At 65.7% G+C, this 14,547-nt stretch overlaps 1 protein-coding gene and 1 long non-coding RNA gene across 2 annotated transcripts in view; one reads left to right on the top strand and one right to left on the bottom strand.

Moving 5' to 3' along the window:
* EPPK1 (epiplakin 1) overlaps window positions 1-4,172 on the bottom strand; it is a 22,667-nt gene extending 18,495 nt beyond the window's left edge. The window contains exon 1 of the mRNA XM_070802257.1: window positions 4,106-4,172. The gene's annotated coding sequence lies outside the window, so the exon portion shown is untranslated. The remainder of the gene's footprint in view (window positions 1-4,105) is intronic.
* LOC109568171 (uncharacterized) lies at window positions 3,258-14,547 on the top strand. Its single transcript, XR_011570443.1, has 2 exons — window positions 3,258-3,589; window positions 14,357-14,547. It is a non-coding gene; the product is annotated as an uncharacterized lncRNA (long non-coding RNA).

The following is a 14,547-nucleotide window of genomic DNA, read 5'->3' as shown; positions in this document are numbered from 1 at the left end:
AGGACCCCAGCGTAGCCTGGGGGTGTCGCGGGCTCCACCTTGTCCTACAGGCCACCCTCTGGCCACACCCTCATTCCGCTCCCCCGGGGGTCCCGGTATAGTGGCTTGGCCTCCCCCTCGGCCTCCAGACTCCTCCCGTCTCCTCCAGGGCCCGCCCCCGCCCTACCGCCCCTTAAGCAGGCTCCACTGCCTGTGCTCTTACCACTTCCCTGCCTGGCAACCCCTCCACAGCCTCCCCACCTCGACCCCCTGCTGCTCGGGCCTCTGCTCCCTCCTGGCTCACCACTGGGCTTCCCAGCCAGATCCCCATCCTCTGATCTGCCCTGGTCTCCCGCCTCAGCCTGCCAGCGTCCCCTGGCCCACGGCCGCTCTGTGCCCATGCCTTGCCTCAGCAGCCCAGGAGGACCCAGAGCTCACGCCGGGGTGCTGGTGCCATGGTGGGGCCAGGCTCGGGCCTCCCGGCCCTGTTGGCCCCTGGTCCGCTGCTTGGCGCCCTGCACCCCCACAGCCATCCCCCTCGGCCGACAGCTGTGGGCCCGGCCCCCAGAGCATCAGTGACCGGTGCCAACCCTTCTGCCCCACCACAACCACACACCTCCCTCCTCCACCCCCTGGCAGGTTACCTCTCCCCAGCAGGCACGTCCAAGACCTAACCAAGACCTAATCCCCAGCACCCGTGACTGTGACCTTATTTGGAAACGGGATCTTTGTAGATGTGATGGTGTTATAGGTTAGGGCACAGTTACACTGCAGGAGGCCTTAATCCCAACACGACAGTGTCCTCACGGGAGACAGATGTGGGGAGGATGCCCCGTGAGGGAGGCAGATGGGCCACGCAGCTTCAGGCCCCAGAAACAGCAAGCGCTGACGCGCGAATCCCAGACCCTGGCACCCTGACTGTGGGAGAGTAATCTGTGGTTTGAAGCCGCCCAGCCGCCCGGGGGCCAGTCCACACCTACGTTCCAAAGAACCACACCCTCAGTCCTGGGCCTGGTTACACCCATCCTCACCTCCTGACCAGCTGCCCAAAGCCCCTCACACCCTGGCCCACTCTGCAGGTGAGCTCGCTCAGGTGACCTCGGCTCCAGCCACCACACCAGACAGATGCATTTCAGATTCGACCTACCCGACCTCTGGGTCATCAGGCGTGGGGCCCCTCCTCCCTGGTGACATTTCCCCATTCACCCTGACCACAGCTAGAGCCCAGCCCGTCCAGCACCTCCTGAACACTGTGCCCAGTGGACTCACAAGGAGCCTCAAGCTCTGCGGTACCCCAGCGCCACTGCCTAGGAGCAGCTCCCCCGCCCCAGCCCTGCAGAGCTTGCACCCTAAGCTCTGCTCAGCCCCTCGTGCCCCACAGCTGGGCCCACCCCGGGGCAAAATCCTGTCCCCTTCCCTGCCTAGATGCTGGGCCCAGCCCCCAGCGGCACAGCAGCTGGTCTGCTGCCCTGAGTCTGAGTTTGTGCCAGGCCCAGGCAGACACGGAGGCCTGGCCTGGATCCTTGCTCCCTCGGCCGCTGCCACTGGCTAGTGTCCAAGAAGCACCGCCGAGGTCCAGCTCTCCTGAGGCAAGCAGGCCACGGAGGGCGGGTGCTCGGGGCGCAGTATCAGGCCTTCGAGAAGACGGGACAAAGGCCTCCGGTGCAGGCAGAGGAGAGTGGTTAAGATCCAGGCTTTAGGAAAGGTTATTAAGGGCTTCGAGTGACTGGGAGAACCCCGGGTCTCCACAGGCAGGGCCAGCTGAGGGGGCTCTGTGGTGAGGGGCTCCGAAGGCTCCGAGCCGCCCCAGCTCACAGGCCGGGTGCCACACAGGTCCAGGAACCAGGGATGTGCAAGAAGGGGGACCCCCCCAGCAGGGGAGTGGACCTCGCCACGGGAGGAGGGGCTGTAAGGCAGTGCTGGGCCCCAGTGCTGCAGGGGGCTCCTCCTGGCCCATCTGGCAGCAAAGGCCATGGCCAGAGAGGGAGACTCAGGGACAAGGGTGAGGGTGGGCAAGGGGAGCAGGAATGGGTCAGCGAGAGAAGACCGTGTGCCCCATGCCCCTGGCCCAACCCGCAGCAGCAGCATGACAGGCTCAGGGATCAGCCTCAGGATCGGTCTCAGGCCGGGATCGGTCCTCCATCTCCTACACGGCTTCCCAGGACGAGGAGTATGGCGCCTGGGCAGCGGGGTTCAAGGACATGGTGTGACGACAGTGCCCTCATCTCTTTCCCAGCACCGAGGGCCAGCCTGTCCCCCTGCCCCCAGCCTCCTCACCTCCTGCCCCAGGAGCCCCCTGAAGCTGATCCCTAAGCCTGTCATGCTGCCGGGAGCCCTGCTGCCTGCCTGCCCAGGGTCCTGCCCGCTCCTCCCGTACCGTGTGCCTCGCCCCGGGGCTGGCTTCAGACAGTGTGCGCTAGCCAGAGGGGCCCAGGAAACAGGGCTACAGGTGGCCAGAGCCGTGCCTGTCAGCTGCCATCTGGCAGGGACCAGGGTGGGAGAGAAGGGGGCACCTCACCACCCGCAAACGGGGGAGGGTTTCTGGGCCATGGGGTCAGGGGCAGCCGGGTGGGCCCTGCGGGCGGTGCTGTTGGGGGAGCATCAGCACCCAGAAAGGAGGCCCAGAGGAGCAAGGGGACCTCAGAGCACCGGGGCGGCTCTGGGAGGGAGGGGGCTGCGGCCTGCTGGCCACGGGGCCAGTCAGGCAGCTGGGTTAACTGCAGCTGGGCCGAGGCCTGCTTGGCCATCAATGACCTTGGGGCTGGTTCGAGCCCCCGGGTCCCTGATCAGGCAGGACGTGAGGAGTGGCCTGGGAGTGGGGGCCTGGAGTCTGAAGTGGGGACCTTGGGGAAGCAGCTGGACAGAGGGGTCCAGAGCTCAAGAGAGACAGATCTGGGTGCGTGAGGGGTGTCCGGGGCCTCAGGCAGACCAGTCTCAGGTGTCCTGGGGCGGTGGCCACCAGAGAAGTGGTGGCAGAAGGCATGGGTGGTCTTGCAGCTGGGGGAGGGGTTGATAGTGTCCCAGCACTGGAGCGGGAATCTGAGAGAAGGACCCCTTCTGGGGCTTCCTGGGCAGGCCCCTTTCAGGGGGCCCCAGGGGACAAGAAGTGAGAGGACAATTCCTGAGGAGGGTGGGGCCACGTCCCTGAGGGTGGTGCCCGCCCCCTAGGGCAGCACACCAGTCTGGGCTGGGGTCGCAGACAGGCTCGCTGGCTGTCCTCCTGAACCTGGGAAGGTTTAGTTGTTCAGTCATGTCTGACTCTTTTGCGACCCCGTGGACTGTAGCCCACCAGGCTCCTCTGTCCAGGGGATTCTCCAGGCAAGAATACTGGAGTGGGTTGCCTTTTCCTTCTCCAGAACCTGATAAGAGAACCAAATGGCCAGGTGCCCTGGGCTGGCACAGGGAGGCAGTGACCTTGGCTTTTGGCCTGCACAGTCAGCAGAGCCCGCCCACGTGCACTGGGTGCAGGGAGCAGAAATCAGTGGCCAGACGGAAGCCTGGAAGGGAGGCGAGGCACACCCCCCACCCCTGCCTCCTGAGGGCCTGGGGCTGGCCCCACGCAGGGGTCCCTGTGCCCACTCTCCCCAATGGCAAGGAGCTCCCTCCAAGGGTAAGTGCTGGCTTCCCTCACCCAGCACCGGGCCAGAAGCCCGTCCACCCTGTCAGTTTGTCCACCGGACTGCAGAGCGCCCTGGGCCCTCGGACTGACTGGCTCCAGCGGCAAACGCCCCCCGCCCTGCAAGGCAGGGGCCGGGCAGGAGGAACCAGACCTGCAGGGCCCCACCCAGGCGCGCACCAGTCCGGCCGGAAACCGCGGGACAGGCGAGACCCCTGCCCGGCGGGCCAAGTCTCCCACACCCATGCCGGAAACCTCAGCCTTCCCACCTGCGCCCCGAGCGCAGGGGCGGGGAACGGGGGGCCGACCGGCGGGACCCTACCACCCCCCACCCCGCCCAGCTCCCCGCCCAGCTCCCCGCCCACCAGGGCTAGTTGGGAGGGAGCCGGGCCTCAGCGCTCCGCTCTCCCGGATCCTGACCTCTTGGCCACCTCCAGGCGCATCGCGCCCCTACCCCAGCCCCTACAGGCCGGGGCGAGAGCCCCCCAAGGCGTGTGAGTGTAGGCCCACCTGCCCGGACGGCGCCGCAGCGTTCCGCTCGCAGTCCCTCAGCTCGCCGCGGTGCCCGCGCCGGGCGCCTCCCGCTTTAAACCCACGCAGGCCCCGCCCCCGGCTGCCCCACCCTGGTCTGGGGGTGGCGGGGGGGCACGCGGGGCTGCCCTCGGGCGGGGGCGCCCTTAGGGCGTGACCCGGGCCTGGAGTCCCGCGCGGGGCTGGCCGACGCCCCACGGGCGATCCCACCCGCCGCAGCCTGAGGGCGCCCTCGGTGGGGAGGGGGCGGCTGCCCCGCAGCCCCTTTCGACCCCTCCCCTGGAGTCACGGGGAAGGAACGCAGCGGCAGCAGCGAGCAGGGTGCGCCGCCCGGACGGCCTTTGAATGGCGTTTGCAAGGGAAATGCGGCCCCGCCAGCCGTGCGGGCGGTTTCGCTTCACAAACGTGACTTCGTTGCCAGCGGTGGGCCATGCGGCCAGCGCCCTCCGGTCCGCGTCCTCCTGCTCGCCAGGTCCTGCGCCCCGCCCTGGGGCCCTCCTCCCGCGCCGCTGCGGAGAACCGGGGCCGCCCCAGGGGGTCTGCCTCCGTGACTGAGTGGCTTCCCCTCGACCAAGGAAGGGATGAGGTCTGTGTGGCCAGCGGGTTTCCAGTCTGTCCGGAACTGATGGCCAGGCCTTGCCCCGTGGGTCCAGCCCCCAGCCTGGGCTCGGAGCAGCTGCCCCCTGTCCCAGCACACACCCCTGGGGCAGGGGCTCCGGGAGGTGTAAAGGATGGAGGCCCAGAGCCTGGCGGGCACAACTCCCAGGACAGGAACCAGTCATGGAGCTTGCGGCCGGTTCTCCCCTTTGCTGCCCAGAGGTCCCCGATGGATGGGATGGAGTAAAGCCCCGTGACCTGTCCTCCTCTGTCCTTGTCTCTCTCCTGCCCCAGCCACTCTTGACCGGATACTCATCCAGGGCCACCCAGCTGTCTCCAGCATGGACCATGAAGGCACATTGGGACACTGGCAGGGTGGGGGCCAGGCTTCCAGGGTGGAGGGTGCCGGGCGGCTCCCCGGTCTCTACCCTCACTGCCGGCCCAGCCCCTCACTCACACCTGCTTGCTCAGGCTTCCTGGACCCTGCGCTGACCTTTGGCCACCTGTGTCCTGGTCCCAGTCGTCCTTCCGCTGGCTGTGTTATGTGATTGCCCCTGGCCGCTGAGAAGGCCTGACCCGGCCTCCCCAGTGAGCTCCAACTGGGCCCCGTCCCCTAGGATGTGTCAGGCCAGCTGCCTTCATCTCCGGGCCTGCTCACTGGACTCCAGGACCCTGTCCACAGTGTCCTCTGGGAAGTGAGCCCAAGCTGGCCTGTGGCCAGACCTTCCTGGGGCCCACCATCGCAGGCCACCTTGCTGCCAGGCCAGAAAGCCCAAGAGCGGGCCAGCTCCTCGCTGTGGGCAGGAGGGTGAGGCTGCCTGGCTTGGGTCTCTCCCTGTGCCCCAGGGGTGGAGGGTAGGGGCAGGCTGCATGTGGTCACCCCGCCCAGCCTCGCCCACTGGTCTTTGTCCCTCTGGCTCCTCTCCCTCTGGGGGCCTCCAGTTCAAATCTTCCCAGGACCCTCCTGGGGCAGGCCCAGGTCCCTGTCCTGCTCCTGAAGCCCTCGGGCTGCCTCTGATCAGGGCCCCTCAGAGCCAGTGCCTTCCATGGAGCTGTGGTCCAGGGTTTCAGCCCTGTAGCCCCCAGACCTAGGCTTGCCGACACAGCATGGAGGGACCTCGGGGAACTGAGGTGGGGTGGGCGTGTCGGGAGGCCAAGGAGGTGGCCCCGGGCCCAATCCCGTCCCTGACACCCAGAGCCTCTCAAGAGGTGTGCCCAGCCCCATAGCCCCCACGCCTTCCCAGAGCAGCTGCAGGTCAGAGGGCATGGATCACAGAGTGTCACCACGCTGTGCTGACCCCAGTCCACTCTAGGAGGTCGCCATGAAGGCCACAGTCCTGGCCTCAGGTCCCCTCTGGCACCTCCCCGAAGTGTGCAGCTCCCATGGGGAGCCTTGTTGTCAGAGCAGTCACGTGACCTGCCGGCCTCTGAGACGCCCCACTGCCCTGTCCCCCTGGTACCTGCCCCCGTCCTGTGCTGGACGCTGGCTCCTCATCAGCAAGGGGGCGTGACACAGTCTGGCCCAGGTGGCAGCACTGTGCCCGGTGCTCAGCACAGGGAAGGAAGGGCCAGCAGGGGTCATGCCTATCATGGGTCGCATTGCGTCCCCCTGAATTCATATATTGAAGTCCTAACCCTGAGCCCCCCTTATTGGGAATTACCAACACTGCAGATGAGGTTAGTTAGATGAGGCGTGCTGGAGTCGGATGGGCCCTTAGGGTCCCTGTAGGAGCACAAATTAGGACACACAGACACACACACACATGTATATACACACACGTGCATGCGCACACACCCAGAGGTGATGTGAACACACAGGAGAAGACACTCCGGGAATGGAGAGGAGCCTGGAGTGGACTCGCACTCACAGCCCTGAGACTCTGCTCTAGTCCCGGCCTCCAGAGCTGGGAGTCAGTAGGTTCTCTGTTTAAGCCGCCGGCCAGTGAAGCTGGGTCCTGGCTACCAGTGCAAACAGAGACAGTTCGTAGTCTGAGAACTCAGCCAGGTAGAGCAAGTGAAGAAAGGGCTCTGGGATTTCAGGGCAGAAGGAAAACCTTGAAGCTACCTTGGGCAAGCCCTAGTTTCTCCCCTCTTCAGTATCGGTGGGGAGTGGGTGGTGGTGAAGGAAGGCAGAGCCAGGGCGGGGAACCCACTCTGGATGCCCAGGCTGGGCTGTGAGGTTGCGTTAGCCTAGGAGAGACACCCAACCTACACTTGACAGCTAGATGTCCTCATGCTACTGCTAAGTCACTTGGTCGTGTTCAACTGTTTGGGACCCCGTGGACTCCAGCCTGCCAGGCTCCTCTGTCCATGGGATTCTCCAGGCAAGAATACTGGAGTGGGTAGCCATGCCGTCCTCCAGGGGATCTTCCCGACTCAGGGATTGAACCCACATCTCTTGCCTCTTATATCTCCTGCATTGACAGGATTTTTTTTTATTTTTCACCACTAGCCCCTCCCTGGGAAGCCCAGATGTCTTTATGTTTTGTTCCACATGTGTTTTTTCTCTGTAATAACTGCGTACACAGAAGTCATAAACAGCAACACTGTGGTCTCCATCAGGAGCTCTGCTGGACAGAGGAGGGATGCTGTGCCCAGATTGCTGGGGCCTCTCTGTGCGCTCCCCCCTCCCCAACGCAGTTCAGAGGTTGGACAGTGCTGTGCCCAGAGGCACTGTCCTTGGCTGGCCAGACGTACCCAGGGGTGGCCTGCCTGTGCCCCTGGCCAGGACCCCAGTGGGAGAGCAGGGAAGGCTTGTCACAGGGACTTGGGGCTGTGCGGCGGGTGGGAGCCCCATCTAGACACGGCCACAGAAACCTCTGCGGTCAACCTGCTACCAGCTTTCCTGTCCGGCTGCATCTCTTCAGAGCAAGCCTCCTCTGGACAGCCCTCCTCCCTGGCAGACGGTGCCCCAGCCTGGCAGGAGCCCCCAAGTTGTCCAGCTTCCCTGGGGTCGCCCTCTCCTCCCATAGGACACCTTGGCCAGCCCCCATCCTCCCAGCCCCTGAGGCCCCTGCAAAGCTTGGGCCCCACAGACCACAGGTCACAGCCCTCCTCACTGGTTGCCAGCTCCACCAGCCAGAGCTGCCTCATGTGGCCTTGGGCGTGGGGTCCTGCTCCCGACCTCTGACCAGCAGCCCCAGAGGTGCCACCTCTGCCTGGAACACAGACCAGAAGAGGCAGGACCACCCTAACATATGGGCTTGGGCACGCACCCTGCCTTCCTCTGGGCACCTGGGCACCCACCCCACCCCTAGCCCGCCTGCAGGGCCCTCGCCAGGCCATCCGCCCTGGCCACAGTCCTCTCACCCACGCCCACCAAGTCCTGTGTCCCCCACCCCGTCCACCCTGGGCCCTGGGCCCACACACACCCTATGAACACATGCCCACCGAGTCCTGTGCCGCCCACCCTGGGCTCACCCTGGCGGGCACCGCAGAGCCCTCAGGCCCCAGCTGGTCCCCCACGGCTCAGCCAGAAACCTCTCGCCTGGTCAGCAGCACTGGGCGTGCACCGAGGGCCTCCCTGAGACTCTGAGGGCCACCGGGTTGAGCCCCCACCTGGGGACTGAGAGGGCGCTCCCCCCACCCACGCCCCCGTGGCCTCGCCGGGCCTCCATCCATGGGATTGGAGGCTCCTGCAGCCTCACCTCCACCTGCAGAGCCCGCTCCTCACCTGCCACCTGGGTCTACGGGCCATCGCTGTAGGCCGGGGCACAGTGCAAGTCTCAGGAGGCCCGGGGGTCCCACAGTGCCCCCCCCTGCCCAGCCCGCAGACCTGAACGTCCTGCTCCCCCAGCCAGGTGGCTCGGGTGCCGGGGGTCCCTGTGAGGCCTGCGGCTCTCCCCACTGTCCAGCCAGCTGCAGGCAGCATCCAGGGGCTCAGGGATGCCAGGGATGGGAACACGTTTTGTCCCAGCTCTAGGCGCCAGGGATGTGGGTGACCTCTACCCTACCCGGGCCACCACCCCCGCACCAGGGCCCACCCCACAGACCCCATCACCTTTGTCCCCTCCAAGGCCTGGGGCCTCCACCAGGCCCGGGAGGCCCCTGGAGGAAGGGCTCCTCACCCCCACGGTGGCCCAGGCTTAAGCAGGGGTTTCACAGGGACAGGTCTACAGGAGGGTACTGAGGGCGGCTCTGCTGTGGCGAGGCTGGGGGCCCGCGACAGGGTGGGGCCTGGAGGCTCACCCCACCCTTTCCCCGCCCCTGCGTGGGAGGCCAGGGCCCGGGTCGCGCCTGAGGGCCCCTCGGGGGTTACTGCCGGCAGCTCCCGCAGCCCCATGGCCCCACACGTACCTGCCCCGTTTGCCCTCTGGCCCCGCGGAGCCAGCAACGGTCCCAGCTGGCCTGCCAGCCACCTGTTGCCCGGGAAATGGGAGGCAGACCTCAGCCGTGCGGGGTGGGGGCCGGGGAAGGGGCTGCACCCTGCAGCTGCACCCCGCCCCCCTCGGTCCCCTGCACAGTGGAGGGGTCGAGGGGCTGTCAGTACCCACCCAGGCTGTGTGGGGTGAGGGGGGCTGCTGCTGGAGATGGTGCCAAGCCTGCCCTGGGGGTCGGTATAAACAGGGGAGGGCAGGGCACATGCTTCGGGGAGCCCCTCTCTGGTGGGGTCGGCGAGCCGCCCCTGCATTCTCCCCGCCCCCACCCCCGCAGAGGCCCCTCCTGCCCCAGACCCTGGACCTTGGGCGGCATCTTCCCCCCACCTCATGGGCCCCCCCTCCGCCTCTGGTCCCCCACCCGCAGGGCCTGGACCCCACCCCCCATGGCTCCCCACACCCAACACTGGTGGATCTTGCTTCCTGGAACCACACACCTTGGCCACACCCGGACTGGGGGCAGGAGCCCCGCCTCCGGCCTGGAAACCCTGCACGGGATGACGCCCGGCAGAGGGGCCCAGGGTCCTGCAGGTTCACAGTTTTCTAACATGCATTGCGGTGGGTGGTCCGGTGGGCACCGCATTCCTTCATTCACTTGCTGGTCCTTCTCCCCAGCACTGGCCTCTACTAAGGGGTGGGCACTGTGTCTAGCAGACATACCAGGACTTTCCCATGTCCATGCCGCGCTGGGCTTTGATCTCCCAGAAACACGTTCCCTGGGGAGGAGGTGCCAGAAGTCAGGTCTGCAAAGGAGGGGACCCAGGCTTCGGGGAGCCCAGGGGTGCAGTCAGGCCCTGCCTGTGCCCCCTGGCCTGCTCTTGCCCAAGCCTGTTTTTTCCACGGGGTTTGTGCTGCTGTTGCCCTGGGAACTTTCCAATAGAGAATGTTGGGTGGGGTGGGCAGGCAGGCCAGGGCAGGCTGATGGATGTGCCATGAGCGGACAGTGCCAGGCATCTCCCGGGAGGGGCTCGTCTACCCCACACTCAGCACAGCCCACCCTGCAGGCCCGGGCCACGTCTCAGCCTTGGGAGCTGGAAGGGTGCTCCCGCCTGCCCTGAAGCTGGCAGGGTGTCCTCGCAGGGCCCAGGGGTCCCCAGCTGCCCACCTGGTCTCTAGGTCTCACTCCATTCGCCTCACCCTTCCCCGGGCCCCCACAGGGAGCGGGTGAGTGCCTAGGTCCAGATGTGTCCCCCAGCAGCCTCTGGTCCAGCTGGCCGGGATGTCATGTCAGAGTTGGGAGGCTGAGGGGCCCGGGAAGACCTCAGAGCAGATTTGGGGAAACCTCCAGCTTTTCCCACGGGGTGCCTAGGGCCGAGGTCCTGGTCTGACACGCGCTCCTGCTGCCAGACCAGCAGCCGCCGCCAAGTGGCCAGAAGTGGCCTCACCCGCCCTCCGTTGTGTGCTCCCAACACACAGCGGCCGAGCGATGTGGGCGATCGGGACGGACGGCAGTGTCAGAGGCCCCGGCCCAGGCGCCCCTACACTGGACATCCACCCAGCCGACTCGGCTTCCTGGAGCTCACGGCCATGCATGCCTGCTATCTGTCCATCCTGGGGCTCCTTCTCAGTGCCATGCTGGGCCTTTGCTCCCCTCCACCATACATACACACACACTTTGCAAACACTGAGGCCCCTGCCCACCCAACCTGGCCCCCAGAGAGGGGTGGGGTCCCAGGAGGGGCAGGGAGAGGACCCTGTGGCCTCACCGAGGCCTCACTCTCCAAGATGGGGCTGAGCCAGAGGGCAGGTGCCAACCGAGCTAGACTTGGCCTTCAGACTAGCCTGGTCATGCTGGGCCTCGCAGCGGAGCTCCAGCCATCGTCAGGGTGGACCGAACCAGTGAACATTCTGCGTCGTGTCCCGAGTTGCAACGGGCCCAAGTCAGGCTGGGCTTGGCCCGAGGTGGGCCTGGTCAGAGCGCTGTAGACAGGCTAGCTTTGGCAGGGTAGCACCCGGGGTGGCTGGGTACCTGGAGAAGGCGGTGAGCAAGGAGGGTCAGGAGGGACCAGGGCCGGGGCCCTTGCCTCCACCTGGTCTGGGCTGAGGGCCGGGGTTCAGGGCGCGGGACATCGTCCCTCTGGTGCCCAAGGCCCTTCCCACTCTGGAGGCTCTGAGCCCCTGCAGGTGGGCTGGGATGAGGGTAGGGGGGCCTCCCTTGGGGGAACTGACTGAGGCAGAGGCCTGTCTGCCACCTTCCTGATTTTCAGGGCCCGTATAGTGAAAGAAGAGACTTCTCCTGGTCAGATACAAAGATTTACCCAGGAGAAGGCATAGCTGGAGTCCTGGTCTGTCCCTGTCCAGTACGTGTGTGTGTCGTGTGCTCGGCAGCCCTGAGGCCCGAGGGAGGGCAGCCATGTGCCAGGCGTGTGCCAGGGGGCCCCCGAGCCCAGAGCCGGTCTGGGAAGAGGCCCTGTAGCCCCTGGAGTGACAAGCAGAGCTTGTCTCTGTGGGTCACCAGAAACAGTGAACTGGGGGGCGGTCTCCACTGGGCCAGGGCTGGGCCCCTCTCTCCCAACCTGTTCTCGGGCCCCCTGGCTGCCCCGGAGGGAAAAGCAGGGAGAAGGAAGCCGCTTGCTTCTTCCCTGGAACCTGAGTCACTCGGGTGTGGAACAGCTTCCAGAAGCTTTGGCCGGCCTCCGGCCTCACTCCCGTGCAGCCCTCTTGAGTCAGTCGGACCCTGTCCGCTGTCTATGCCCTTGGCCCAGCATTACACTACATGGCCCATTTGCCCCCTGCTGGGCGGGGCTGATTGCCTGCGCCCCCAGGGAAGTGGCCCGTGTGTCTCAGGCCACACTGAAAGCCCGTTCCCTATACCAGTTTCTCATCCACGGACTTTGCTCGGGTGGCCGTGACATAACACTTCAGAAGGTGCTTTCGGCGAAAAGAGGACGTGCCAGCCTGTGTGCAGAGCGGCCGGGGCAGCAGGCCTTCAGGTGCAGCTTGATCCAGGTGTCAGTCTGCTGCACACGCTCTGTCCCTTTCTCAGCTTTACTTCCCACTCTTTGGCTCTGCTCTCGGGGCGTATATGGCCCAGGTGGCCGCCTGGGTTCAGGTCTCAGAGCAGGGGAAAGAAACCCAGTTCTCTCTCTCCTGGAAGCTCCAGAGAGTCACACTGGCTTCACTGACTGTCACTGGCTTACCCTTTATTATGAGTTGACTTGTGCCCCCTCAGAAAGGTATGTTGAAACCCTAGCCCAGTACCTGCAGATCTGACCTTATTTGGAACTGGGTTTTTGCAGTCGATATGATCAAGCTAAGATGAGGTCATCAGGGTGGGCCGCAGTCCAACCGCCTAAAGCGCAGGTGAGGGAGCCACATGGAGAGGCCACATGAGGGGCAGACACCCGGGACGCAGCGGCTGGGACTGCAGCTGCGCCCCTGCAGGCGGGGAGCGAGCCAGCCGCTGCAAGAGGCCAGGAAGGGATCAGAGGTCCAGACAGAGGTGGCCCTGCTGACCCCACGGCTTCCGGCCCCAGCCTCCAGGACTGGGAGTCCTTCCCGGTTACTCCCAGCAGCCTGCTTTGTAGGCCTTTGTTTCGGCTGCCCCAAGGGAGGCGGTCCATCCTGAGTCAGCATACCGGATGCCCGGCCAGAAGGTGGGAGGGGGGCGGCCCCCAGCAGGGGACAGGAGTGCACTGACCTGTGAGCAGGAGGCTGACCCAGACATGGGCAGGACCCCGAGGGCGGAGCCGTGGAAGGGGCGCCGCATCTCGAGTCTGGGGGTGGGGCTCAAGGTTACAGACGAGGTCACAGGCCAAAACTGTTACACGTCTCACACACCTACTTTGTGGCTCAAGTCTTACCGGTTAGACAACTACAGTTACAAAACTTCAGAGGCTTCTTCAGGCTTCGGAGAGCAGAGGACACCACTAGAGAGTCCAAATCCACATTTGTGTGATTGGACAGTGAGGCCAGCAGGCCCCTGGCACGTCCATGTGCCTCCAGGGAGCCCTGCTGCCCTGCGTCGGGGCTAGTCTCCACCAGGCTCCCACAGGCGGCCCTCTGCCTTGCTCTCTGAATCCCCCCGCCTTCTCCTTCCCCCGTGGCCTGGCACCTGCTGCCCCTTGTGTGCCCACATGCCCCTCGTTACCCTCCCTCCACCCTCTGGAAGGGGCCAGCAGGGGGCCACTGCCCACCACCTCAGCCTCGTGACACCGGACTCCCATGAGGCCTGCGTGGCCAGACCCCGGGGTCCCGTGACGCCCTGGGCCTGAGACAGGAGGGGAGACCGCCCGCTGGAGGCGGGACATGAGCCGCCCTTCATCCCAAGAAAATGCCAAGCGCTTGGGGGCCTTTCCTGGGGTCCAGAGCGCTGCCTGCTGAGATGATTTCAAACCGAGGTGCCCATGTCACGGCCAAGCAGGAGCCGCACCGGCCCCCTGCAGGGGCCCAGCAGTGGCCCCCAGAGGCACAGCCAAGGCACAGCTCGGCATCACAGTCCCTGAAGCGGGCGCTGCCCTTGGGGACGGGGTGGGTCTCAAGCCCGTAGCCCTGGTGCCCGAACTGCTGCGGCCCCAGCTTGGGGAGCGGGGGTCTGTGCAGGCAGAGGTGGCAGCACCCGGGCCCTCTCTGCCTCGCTCTGCACCCTGGCCCCAGAGGCTCCCCCCACATGCCGTGGGCGTCCGGCCCGGCCAGGGCTGCCAGATGGCCCTGGTGACTCCACGCTCCATGTGCCGGTGGACCAGCAGGCACTCTGTCCAGCCGTTGACCTGACCGCCACAAAGAGTTTGGGGCGCCACTCAGAGGCCTCGGGTGTTTAGCAGTGACCCAGGCCCCCCGTGCGTGCACAGCCAGCTCACCCGCCCCCAGGTCCAGGCCTGAACCCTGGGCAGCGAGCGGCCAGCAGACGGGAGGTGGAAGGAGGAGGAGTCTCGGGGCCAGCTGGGGCCTCTCGAGGGCCTTTCTCTTTCTCTGGAAATCACAGCAGCCCCGGCCCAGCTCTGGTCTTGAGTGGGCAGTGGGCAGCCTGCATGTGGGGAGCGAGTGGACCTGAGCCAGCGAGCGGCCTCTTCCCACAGACCTCACCATGAGGGGTCTCCTGGCCACTGGGGATGCACATGGCCCATGCACACAGACATGTAAGTCCCGGGGGTCGGCGGGAGTCCACCTGCTGCCCCCAGCTCTGGCGAGCCCTGGGCAGACCTCGCTGCCCCTGAGTGCCCTGCAGGAAGCACCTAGCACCCTGGCCATCCCTGGGCCGCACCCTCTGGGCCTCTGCCCCGCCCCCACTGTCTCTCTTGGTTTCTCTTCCTGACAGACTGCTCTCACCCAGATCCCCGCCTCGGACTCTCTTCCCAGAAGCCCAGCCCAGGGCCCAGGTCTCCTCCTCACGTGGACACACATGTGGACGCACATGGCAGCCAGTGCGACACAGCCGTTCTCGAGGAAGAGCCTGTCGCTTTCTTTTTTTGTGTGTGTGTGTGTAATAAAGCTTTATTAAAGTATAAA

Source organism: Bos indicus, chromosome 14 (assembly GCF_029378745.1).
Source record: "Bos indicus isolate NIAB-ARS_2022 breed Sahiwal x Tharparkar chromosome 14, NIAB-ARS_B.indTharparkar_mat_pri_1.0, whole genome shotgun sequence".
Lineage (NCBI taxonomy): Eukaryota > Metazoa > Chordata > Mammalia > Artiodactyla > Bovidae > Bos > Bos indicus.
This window is presented reverse-complemented; position numbering and strand designations above follow the sequence as displayed.